The sequence below is a fragment of the Dendrobium catenatum genome, unplaced genomic scaffold, assembly GCF_001605985.2.
Source record: "Dendrobium catenatum unplaced genomic scaffold, ASM160598v2 fragScaff_scaffold_1021, whole genome shotgun sequence".
NCBI lineage: Eukaryota > Viridiplantae > Streptophyta > Magnoliopsida > Asparagales > Orchidaceae > Dendrobium > Dendrobium catenatum.
The window spans coordinates 2,956,783-2,966,782 of NW_021319483.1; the positions used below are offsets into that span (position 1 = coordinate 2,956,783).

Here is a 10,000-nt window from a genome sequence, read left to right on the forward strand (position 1 = left end):
ACCCTATGGATCAATTTGGCAATTTTCTCAATTGCTTAAGCTGCTTCAACATATTCTTTGGGTAGATTTTTAAGCTATTATATTAAAATTTTGAAACTTAAAATGAGAATTAACTCAAACATATAATCTCTCATACAATGACTTAACTTGATTAAATTACATTCCTCAGAAGTTTTTTTTTCCTCAAATAAATTACTAAGCTAGTTTTATTGTTTTTAAAAGCCTAACTTAGAGCAAATGTCTGAGGTGGAACTAGTACCTCGGTCGTGGTAAAGCATATCACCTTAAAAGCAACAAATGCTGATGTAATATAGTTCCCAACCAAAGAAGGCTCTTGGGTAAATGAGTAAACCAGTGGACCAGCATGGGTTTCTGCAAATCACACAAGTAAAAATATTTGCATTTAACATCAATACCACCACTATAAGCTTGAAGCCAACTATTCAGGATCAGCTATTTATATCCTTTTCTGTCATTCCTTCATGTTAAGGTTCTGTAAATGATGTTAGCTTCACCTTACGCAAATATTTTTAAACAACCTTTCACTGGCGCAATTGAAAAGCCTGAAAAAAAAAATGTTTCAGACATCCTAAGCATTTTGAGAATTATTTTAAGTGTTTCTTCCTCTGCAAGTATTTCCCTCGATTTCATCTCAAACTGATCAAAGTCACCCTAACTCATTGTCCTCATCACACGCCAACTTTGTAGGGCATATTAGAACAGCTGCTAAGCATGAGAAAAAATGGAACGTGATGTAGAACGGATAGGGGGGGGAGGATGATTTGAAATTTGAATTTCAAATTAAATGGAAAAAGGAGGGAAGGGGTACTTAATTAATCCCTTAAATGGAGAGAGATTGAGGGCCTTAATGGAGAAGCATTAATTAAAATAGGAGAGAGGGAGGGGTGGAATTAAAACTTGCTTATTCAATAGTTCTTAAATTGAGGGAGAGAATTTTATTCAAAAACATTTTGTAATTGAATTGGAATTAATTTGAAGACTTTCCTAAAATAGATCAATTAATTTAGGAAATTTGAATTTCAAATTGTGTTGGATTTGAATTACAAACCTTTCCAAAACAATCATTAATCTAATTTTGGGAAGAAATTTAAAGAGGGCATGGGTATGGGGCTAGCCAAGAGAGAGAGGGGGGACTAGGGGTGTCTAGGTTCAATGTATTGGGACTAGGGATTAATTGATTAATTAATTGAATGAAAGAGGTTTCCAAAAATAAGATAATTAATGAGGAAGGATTTCAAATTAGATTAATTTGAATTTAAAATCTTTCCAAATTAATGACAACTTAAATAAGGAAAAAAGAGATTTTTTTTTAAGAAGTGAGGCTAGGGAAAGAGGTGGCCAGCGGGTGGGTGGAGCCATGGTGGATTTCGGCCAACGAGAGGGAGGAGGAAGGGAGGGGCTGGTGTAGGCCGATGGTGTGGAGGTGATGGGGGTGAGAGGATCGACGCCTTGGTGAAAGGCTTGAGGAGATGGTGGTTTAGGGAAATAAGGAAAAAAAAAAAGACAGAACTGCGAGCCTTGAACTCTTCTGAAGACTGATGGGTAATACGATGCCTTCACCAAGAGAATTCAAGCCACGAGCCCGAACCCATTCTGCGGCTGGTGGAAACCACAATCCCTCCATAGGAATTCCCACTAACGTCCTCTCAAAGAACAAAAGTGCAAAACAAATTTTTTTTTCTTAATAATCCATCATTCCTCTCGTACAAGAGCAAGGGCCTTTATATATATAGGCCTCAAAACAAAAGAAATAAAAAAATACAACTTTGTCACTTGGGCTTACATAAGACAAGACTCTTAAATAAGGTAAAAAACGACAAATTCAAAATTAAATTAAAATATAATTAATAAACTAAGATTAAAAAAGGAGTGATCTCGGCCGTTGATCTTCGACTCTTCCATTGAGTAACGTCCACCGTTGGATGTCAGTGAACATCACTATGATCGAGACCATCCATCCTTTAGTAACTTCAGGGTTGTTGCCCCACCCTGTAGGTCTTCACCTAGCCTTAATGGCCGACGCTCTATTGGGTCTTCTGTTGGATCAGTCCCATATGACTCCCCACGTGGGCCGACCCCTAGCCATCCCAGTCCACCTTGCTTGAGCACACGTCTTCTCTGCGTGGTGGATCCCAATTTACCTCACTTCATGGGTGACTTTACCACTTTCAATTTAATGGGAATTTTGATGCTACCCAACATTTGGCCTCCCCAATCTTTGACCTTGCAAGTGTAGTTTTAACAAAAAATGGCATTGCAAAGAAAAAGTCCCTCTAACCTAAAACTGAGTGCATCCATTTCGTGGATACTAATGATATCATTGATAACAATGATTTCTTTGAGAATAAAACTGAAGTGGTTGAATTAGACTCCCGACATGACTTAAATCTTGATTTAGAAGATTTAGAACCCTTAAACATTGATACCTTAGCCCATCTTGATCCTAATCTCATCAAGGATATCCCTTTGGATAAGGTATGCATGGATAATATTAAGTTGATCTCGAAAGAAACTGATCTGACATTGAGTGCTTTGAAATTAAATTCAGAAGATTCTGATTTACTTATATTTCCTATTGAGTTGACTCCAAATAATTCTGAGTTGATTTTGAATAACTCTAATGGTGATGTCGAAAATCTTGAGTTGGAAATGATACTTTTACTACCCAATTCAGATCCCGATTTAGTTGGCATTGAATCCATTGATCTTAGGGTTATAACAAAACCTAGACCTATTAAGATTATGAATATGAATTTGGAGGACAGTAATTTGAATCTGAATGATTCTGAGCCTAATTAGAAAAATGAGCCTCCTCATGTTTTATTGGAATCTATTTTAGAAGTTGCTCTTTTAGATTTACATTTGAAAGAGTGTGTCTGTCTTGATTGGGCTTATCTCAACATTCCTCGTACCGACTTTAATATTAGAGAGAGTATTAGCCCATACTTTCATGTCACCACTCTAACTATTGTGCCCACATCTGTTCTAGACACCCTATCCCATCTTTTGAGTCTCATACCTGTTGGTGACTCTTTAGGCTATCTCATTATGATTGTGAATTAAGACCCATCGCCTTATCATGTTCATGATTCCTCCATTATGCACTCTATATTCTTGTCCTTCCCTGTTAAGGACCCTCTCTCTCCTAGTTGAATAAATTTGCTAGATTACCCTGCTGCCCCTAGGAGACTATTTATGACCCTAACTGTAACTCCCTATGAAAATGCCCTTTTTGCTAAGGATGTCTTCATTGCTCCTCCTACACCAATTCCCTTAAACATAAAAACTTTAGGTCCTCTCATTTTGTGACTGATTCATCTTTATTCATATATATGTGTGCTTCTGAGTCAGTATGTTTGTGTGTCTATTTTCTTCCATAATTTTTCTCTATTTAAAACTTTTGTGTGAGCCCACAATTCATGTCAATTATCATGCACACCGAGTCTCTTTTATCCGCATTTGCATCTCATCTCAAAGAGTTACATTAAGAAATTAAAAAGAAAATTGAACAAAGTAATACCAATTATAAACTTATTGCCGATCATAAGAAAAGATTTAAAGAATTCAAAGTTGAAGACTTTGTGATGGTGCGGATCCGTCTAGAGCGTTTTCCTCCAGGTTCCGTAAAGAAGTTGCATGCTAGAAGCGCCGAACCTTTTAAAATAATTTTAAAGATAAATAGTGACACTTATGTGTTGGACCTTCCTAAAGGTTTTAACATTAATCCTACATTTAATATAGAAAATCTAGTAGCCTTAGAGGGACCTGAGTTTAACCCCAATAATCCACTTCATAATGAACCTTGTGTGACCACACCTGGTGAGATCCCTAACCTACCTTCACTTCCCAATTTGCCTCATTTACCCAATGCGGAGAAGATCGAAACAATACTAGATGATGAGATCATTTCCACGAAAGGAGAGCGCCGAAGATACTTAGTCACTGGAAAGGAACACCGAAGACTGAGTATACATGGGTTAATCGAGATGAGTTGCCAAAATTGGACCCAGACTCATTTACAGCTCTACGAGAGTCCTTGAGACACCCACTTGACGGAGTCGAATTTTCTCTCACCCGAGGAGAATGATAAGGACATCTACATGATATTCTAGCGCGAGGAGACATTGAAGATCTACAGCTACGCTCGCATCTTTTATTTCTGATTGATGTATTGCAATTTTATTATTTGTGTTCTTTTCCATTTTTACCCTCACTTGAGGGACTAGATGCATGTAACTCTAAGGGATAATTTGGTCTTTTGTTTTGTTCTTGTAGGGGGCCTATTTATAGCCCTATTTTCCCTCTTATGAGGCTAATGATGATTATGAATGAAAAAATTCAGATTTTCTTGCTTGATCTCTTTGTGAGTTCTTGAGAGGAGAAACCCTAGGAGAGGGCCTTGCAACACCCGTCAGTCGCTGGTGGATTCCGAGACTCGCGGTTAGTACTCGTAGTATTTTATTATCATTTCTTCCTTTCACGTACATCCGGCCACCTCTTCCTCCCCAAACACCCGCCGGTCACTTCAAGTCCTCAAGCTGTTGGTCAACCTCAAAAACAAAAAGATTCCTTCCACTTAACCCACACCCTTTCGCCAAATGCCGCTCAAACCCCAAACCCTAACCATCGGCCTTCCCCTCCCATGGATCCAAAATTGATTGTCTTGCCTCTTTCCAAAAGTGGAGCATGAAGATTAGGAGGGAACTCCAATTCAAAATCTAATTTCAAATTCAGATTTTGAATTCTTTCCTAAATTGACATAATCCATATTAAGAAAGTGCTCAATTACCCTGTCCCTTTCTCTAGTTAAGCCGTCGGCCTCCCCTCATCAGCCCGCCGCCGATTTCCCCAAGCCCCCTCACCGCCAGCCTCCCCTAGCCTCCACTGGTCGCCGGCCCCTCCCTACCATGACCCTTGAATTTTGAATTTCAAAATTCAAATCAATCTTAATACCTTTCCTAATTTGGTCCCATTAATTTAGGAGTTGATTTAAATTCAAATTCAATTATTTGAATTTCAAATTTTCTCTTAAATGATCCTCCTCTAATATAGGAAACATTCACAATTAATTTAAATCTGAAATCAATTTCAGATTTAAATCATCAATCCCCTTAATTGCGTGGGTCCACCTCATTAATACCCAAATCCCTCCCTCCCTCTCTCATTAGCTGACCACCTTAACCGCCCCCCTTTTAATTAATTAGATCTCATAAATTAATGATCTAATTAATTCAATCCCCCACTTTCCCTCCTAATTCCCACTTGTTTCAAATTCAAATTTCAAAGAAATTAATCTCTCATTACTCACTATATCTGAAATTATTTTTAGATTTAGCCTTTTTCCCTTCTTCCCCTTTGTTTGGTCGAGCCTACCCAACCACTCCTCTCATTCTCTATTTTCTCGCTTGGACAATCATGAATGTCCGACCCGGATGTTGATCATGGGTTCGTAGAGGATTCTCTGGGCCGAATTGACATTCTCCGATCCCAATCAGTCAATTTCAACTTGGACGTCGACGACTCCGTAGAAAGCTACATTGAACGCATCATCTTCACGGTGGCACCGTCAATTGAGGAACACCTCCCAATCGGATCGTGGACAATCGTGGGACGCCAACCAATCCATCCATCGCCGGCTACCTTTCCAACAACGAAGTTCTTGGGCTCCTTCTTACTAGTGCTAATCTCTTCTCTAGTGTGGAACATCTTCTTCCGCTAACCCCACGAGTGAATGAGTGAGGAGGTTCTCAAGATGAAACCTCTCATTATTAAATTGTGGAATTTGTTATTGCGCTCATAACTTTACTCTTGTTTTTGGAGTTTGATTGAATTGTCTTGGTTAATCTAAATTGTACTCATTTGCCTAAGCAATTTAAAAACTACGAATTTGTAAAATCTCATTGTTGTGAACGGTAATTTTGTAATTGGAAAAAATTTTGACAATTGCTCTTCTTAATTCTCGTTAACTCCTATTGATTGTTTCACATCAGAACGTCTCCAAAACCTTATGAAGCATGGAAGGGTATTCACCCCATCTCACTGCTTCTCTTCCTAAGAGACAAACTAGTATGGCATGATTAGTGGCACTACTCTTTCAAAAGGAGGCATGGCTGAAACAGTGCAGATTGGGCTTCATCCAACTTGGGATCCCCCAAGGCCAGCATTTTCCATAGTCAACATAAAGCCTAAGAATTGTGCTGTCGCATATCACACTTCAAACATGTAACAACCTTGGAAATTGGTCCATTTATCACAACCACATGAAAAAAGGTCACTCATAGATTATATGGGTAATAGATTGGCCATTTTGGATGTCCTAGGAGGACTTGCAGGTTGCCCGTAATGACTTGTTGTTCTTAGGGTGCAAATTTAAACATATGGATTCATGCAATGAAGGTAGTATAAAAGATGAAAGTAAGATCGGCCATTCAAAGTGTTCCTTCCCTTATTTAGGAAGAAACACACATGGCAAGAAAATCTCATTCAAATTCATGCCCAAAAGTCGCATTTACAGTCAAATGCTTTCCAAACATAATCGTTAGGCAAGGTTTCTCAAACTCAAAGACAGTCCAAAAAAGATGTCCAACTCACTTTTTTGGTGGAATTTTAGTGAAAAATGCAGCATTTTAGAATGGTGAACACCTATTTTTTGAAACCTCAAATATTTCATCTTCTATGTTATGGACAGAAGCACGGAATTCCTTTAAAACTTTCCAATGCATTGCAGCAACCCATTATTCAGAATAAACTGCATGTTGTTTTCCTCAGTTATCACTTCAGGCAAGCATCAACCAAGTAGAAGATCCATGGAACAAGTGTGTATGCATACAAACGAAAGCACTCAGCATTAGCATTGCAGCAACCTATTATTCAGAATAAACTGCATGTTGTTTTCCGCAGTTATCACTTCAGGCAAGCATCAACCAAGTAGAAGATCCATGGAACAAGTGTGTATGCATACAAACGAAAGCACTCAGCATGAAAATAAAAGAATAATAAAAAAGGATAAAGAGGTTTATATTTGTTCTTTGCTAGAACAGGACTAGCTCCACCCATACCCAGGTAGAGAGAATTTTGATCATTTAAGAGATTTATGTTACTGTTTTGCTGGTCCCCAATAGGATTCGCCTAGCAATCCTTATTAAAAATGTCAATGATTTCAATAATCACTGGCACTCTTTGGGATGCTTAAAACTCAAATAGCCCATCATTAAGAGCCACATAATCATGGTGGGAATATATTTAGGATAGATAATTAAGTACTTCGTAGAATCAACTCATGAAAAGAGTAAAGCAAATCCTCATGATTTAATAATTACATTTTATCTGAAATATCCATCCAAAATTCCAAATTAGCTAGATCATAACTAGAAAATGACTAATCTATCCTAATTTAAATGATCAGATTGGTACTTCATACCCCACCCCACCTTACCTTGCTATCTGTTTCAGCTGATTCAGTCTCAACTCTGCAGACTTCAACCCTCCCAACTCACCTCAAAGAATTGGAAACCACAACCACAGCTCCATTGGAACCATCCCTTCGACGTCCTCCATGCCCTCCTCTCAAACCAACATCCAATTGATCTAGCCAGCCATCATCATGACATGCTAGACCTTCAGCTAAATATCAGCTTCAAGTTCACCCCCAAAACCTCATTTTTCCCATTAATAATCATGTTTTACCATCTACGAACATGTGGCGTCGTACACACTGCTTGTGCGGCCAAGGATACCATGAAATGGCTTAGAATGTTCCCATGATAAAAATAAAAAATAAAATAAAATAACATGAGAAAATTTAAAAAATAAGGTTGAATGCAATTGAAACTGATTCACGCCATGTTGGATGCAAATATATGTTTTGACAACCACCATAACCCCTCTCCCTTTGCCTCATCCTTTGCTGCTCTATTTGCTACACAACCCCAACACACGTACTAGCAGCCCTTAAAATAAGAGAGAATTCTTATATGTTTTTCAAAATAAAATAGTGAATCTTTGAGTTTACCTTAAAAATATGGGAGATGCATGTTGGATATACTGTTCTTAGATATCGTCTTATTAATTATGCATTAGCACACCAAGCCAACTGAATTGGGTAAGGCAACATTGCAGACAGCTTTAAAAATGTTTTAAGATGACCAATTCTAATAAGGACTATTCATAGTTCTAATGCAAATGAAAGTCTAACAATATAAAAATAATATTATTAGTGTGAGTAGCTCCAACAGCAAATATAATTAGAGAGTCTTCTTAAATGGTTTGATCACATATCAACCTTCCAATGATCATGTTAGGAGCATACATGTATTAGACCTACTATGTTACGAAAGATGGATAAGAAAGATAGAGGCGGATCTAAGAAAACTTAGTTAGAAGCATTAAAACTGACCATTTTTTATTAGATGTACATGAGAATTAGACTCTTAATAGGATACAACAAAGAAAAATAATTTAGGTAGCTGACCTCACAGTGAGTTAAAAGCTTGTTATTGTTGTTTTTGTTGTGAATTCAAAATCTACCAAAACAAAATTATGCTGATCAAATCACAAAATAGAGCGAACCAGTATTAATCCGTTACAGATGAAGAACTTTTTTTATTATTATAAGTGATATATAGCAAAGTAATGTTAGAGAAATAATGTTCTCCAACCATTGGGTAGCAAATCCTTTCATAACAAACTCCGTACTAAAAGAACTATCATTCTCAAGAAATTAGTACAGAACTACAGAATGGTTATTGACCCTTTCAAGGAAATAGCAACTATGCTGACCTTATAAATGCAGCAAAGGAAAATAGCAAAAAAATGCATATAAGGCATGGCATCCCCATGTTAAAGAACATCCAAATGCCACATTGCTGACGTCAATAAAGTAAAAAAAAAAAAGCATAACAAAACAAAATAACAACAACAACAACATCAAGCCTTTATCCCACTACGTGGGGTCGGCTACATGAATCCTTTTTCTCCATTGTGTCCTATTAAAAGTCAAATTCTCGTTTAAATCTAATAAAGAAAGGTCATTCCTAATATTTTCTAACCAAGTCTTTTTAGGTCTACCCCTACCTTTCTTAACATAATCAAATCTATACCGTCTACTCTCCTAACGGGTCCATCGCAAGGCCCGCGTTTTATGTGCCAAAGCAATCTAAGGCGACTCTCTCAATCTTACTTCTACTGGGCTACTTCCCAACCTTTTCACGTCGTATGGTAATTTCGTATCTTATCTCTAGGGTAAAGCACCATCCACCTGAGCATCCTCATCTCTGCCAACCACTTAACTTAGTATTATGTTTCTCTTTTAATGGCAAACATTCGACCATAAAGCCATTGCAGGGCCTCACTACCATCTTATAGAATTTTTCCTTAAGTTTGAGGGGTACATTTCTATCACAATAATAAGCCCGATTGCATTCTTTAACTTCAACATCTACTTGAATTCTTGCTGATAATATCCGCCATCTATTTCAACCATCACTCTGAACAATAGCATGCAAAATATCTAAAACGTGTCTCTTATTAATGACTTGATCGCCCAAAGTCACATATCCCCCTCACTAGGTCTATTACTACTAAAATTACACTCCCATATATTCCCGTTTTAGATCTACTCAAGCGAAAACCTTTAGACTCTAAGGTTGACCTCCATAATTCAAGTTTACCTTCAACTCCCTCTCTAGTCTTATCAAAAAGAAGAATATCATCAGCATTTAGGTACATCCTCTTACAAATGTCTAGTGAGAACAAAATAACGGCTTAAAAATGTAATGTTTTCATCTTATTGAACTAAATGTAAATAAGAAAGAAAAAGTAATTTACACAAACAACAATATTTACAACTAAGGGTATATAGATTAATATTCCTAATAAAATGGTGTGGATAGAATATAAGAAACATTTAATAATTCTCCATCAATTTTTCAGCATAGCCTCATCTTTAGAGAAAAGTTGTAAGCATATGAGGCATGGCATC

The 10,000-nt window shown here is 37.3% G+C and overlaps 1 protein-coding gene across 1 annotated transcript in view; it reads right to left on the reverse strand.

The window, feature by feature from the left end:
- LOC110106280 (transcriptional corepressor LEUNIG) overlaps nucleotides 1-10,000 on the reverse strand; it is a 44,368-nt gene that overhangs the window by 19,024 nt on the left and 15,344 nt on the right. The gene's annotated exons all lie outside the window — the stretch shown is intronic.